The sequence below is a fragment of the Tamandua tetradactyla genome, chromosome 24 (genome assembly GCF_023851605.1).
Source record: "Tamandua tetradactyla isolate mTamTet1 chromosome 24, mTamTet1.pri, whole genome shotgun sequence".
Lineage (NCBI taxonomy): Eukaryota > Metazoa > Chordata > Mammalia > Pilosa > Myrmecophagidae > Tamandua > Tamandua tetradactyla.
Window position 1 is genome coordinate 48,709,790 of NC_135350.1, and position 2,175 is coordinate 48,711,964.

Consider the following 2,175-nt stretch of genomic DNA (forward strand, 5'->3'; position numbering starts at 1 on the left):
CACACCATATACAAAAATCAAATCAAAATGAATCAAAGACCTAAATATAAGGACCAGAACTATACAATTCCTGGAAGAAAGTGGAGGGAAGAGTCTTTAGGACTTTGAGTTAGGCAATGTTTCCTTAAACTTTATACCCAAACTGCAAGCAACGAAAGAAAAAAAAGTAGATAAATGGGACCTCACCAAAATTAGAAAGTTTTGCGCATCAAAGGACTTGATTATGAAAGTAAAAAACAACCTAATCAAAGGAGAAACTATTTGAAAACCACGCATCTGATAAGTGTTTAATGTCCAGAATATATGAAGAAATTCTATGACTCAATAATTAAAAATTATACAACCCAGTTAAAAAATGAGCAGGAAGAGTATACTTTCAGGAATCATTTCTATAGTTTGTTACTAGAGAAGATTCTCTGACCATGTAGAGCACCAAAAACCATGAGGACGAGGTGCAGTGTTCTCCCCTGAGCATGAAGCCGGCTCTAGGTGTTGCTTTTCTGCAGTTGCTAATTGCCTTTGATGATCGTTCTTCTTCTCCTTTGAGGAGGAGCAAGAGGGGGAGAATGCGATCTGAGTGGTTTTCATTTTAATAGGTCCAAAAGAATAATAATAATAAAAAAGAGCAGCAGACTTGAATAGACATTTCTCCAAAGAAGATACACAAATGGCCAAAAAGGAGATGAAAAGATACTCAATGTTGTTAACTGTTAGGGAAATGCAAATCAAAACCAAAATGAGATATCCTTCCGAAGTCACTAGAATGGATACTATTTTTTTTAAATAGAAAGTTACAAGTGTTGGAGAGGATGTGGAGAAATAGGAACAAATCATTCATTGTTAGTGGGAATGTAAAATTATGCAGCTGTTCTGCAAGTCAGTTTGGCATTTCCTCAGAAAGTTAAGTATAGAAATACCATATGATCTGCTAATCCCACTTTAGATATGTACCCAAATGAATAGAAAGTATGCACTTGAAAAGATGTTTGCACACCAGTGTTCATAGTGGTATTATTCACCATTGCCAAAAGATGGAAGCAACCCTAGCGCCCATAAACAAATGAATGGATAAATAAAATGCTGTATATATGTATAATGGAAGTTATTCAGCCATTAAAAGGAATAAAGTTCAGATACATAGACAACATGCATGAATCTTGAAGATATGATGTGGAGTGAAAATAAGCTAGACACGAAAGGACATAGATTATATGATCTCACTGATATGGAATAATTAGAATAAAGAAATTCATGGAGTCAGAAACTAGAATTTCGGTTACTAGGGTCCGTGGTAGGGATAAAGAATGGAAGTTAATACTTAAATTGTAAAGAGTTTTTATTTGGGTTGATGGAAAAGTTTTGGTAATGGGTGGTGGTGATGGTAGCACAAGATTGTGATCATAATGAATAACACTGGACTGTATATTTAAATGTAGTTAAAAGGAAAATTTTACGTTGTGTATGTGTTACTAGAATAAAAATTATAACAAAAAAAGAACAAAACATATAGAGCTGTACAATATAAGCAGTGCACCCTATTAACAGTGGAATAGTTAATAGTACCCTTGTAAAAATGTTTTTCTTGAATTATAATAGATGTGCCACACTAATGCAAGTTATTAATAATAGGGTGGTATATGATATTTTATGCAGGATTTTTCTGTAAGCCTACAATTTATCTAATTAAAAAAAAATCCCTATGTGGATGTTTTGAAGAATACAAAGGAGAATAATTTAGTTTACAGAATTATTGATGTTTGTGGATAAACTTTTATTTTCAGATGAATCCTTTAAAATATATTTAATAAAAAGATGTTTAATAATTTTTAGATATCAATACTTTTATAAATATTAACTGCTTTACATTGTATACATATTTTAAAATAGGCTCTGGCACCTTAACTGCAAGGTGTATTTTAAATATTTGAGTGTTGATTAAAAACTCTGAATAATTCAATTATTAAATTATGCCAAACTTGCTAGTTTTGCCTACATATTTACATAATATGTATTATCATATTTATTTTAATTCCTGGTAAATGCATCACTGACCTGTTGAATTGAACTAATATGACCAATATGATTAATTTGTTTAAATCACTATCGGAGTCTTAATTTATGAAGGCACTTCATAAATTTTTCGCACAATACAGGTCAAGAAGGTACAGTACCAGA

The 2,175-nt window shown here is 31.7% G+C and overlaps 1 non-coding gene across 1 annotated transcript; it reads left to right on the forward strand.

The window, feature by feature from the left end:
• Positions 1-364: 364 nt before the first annotated feature.
• On the forward strand, positions 365-582 carry LOC143668635 (small nucleolar RNA U3). Its single transcript, XR_013168500.1, has one exon. It is a non-coding gene; the product is annotated as a small nucleolar RNA U3 (small nucleolar RNA).
• The last annotated feature ends 1,593 nt before the right edge of the window (positions 583-2,175 follow it).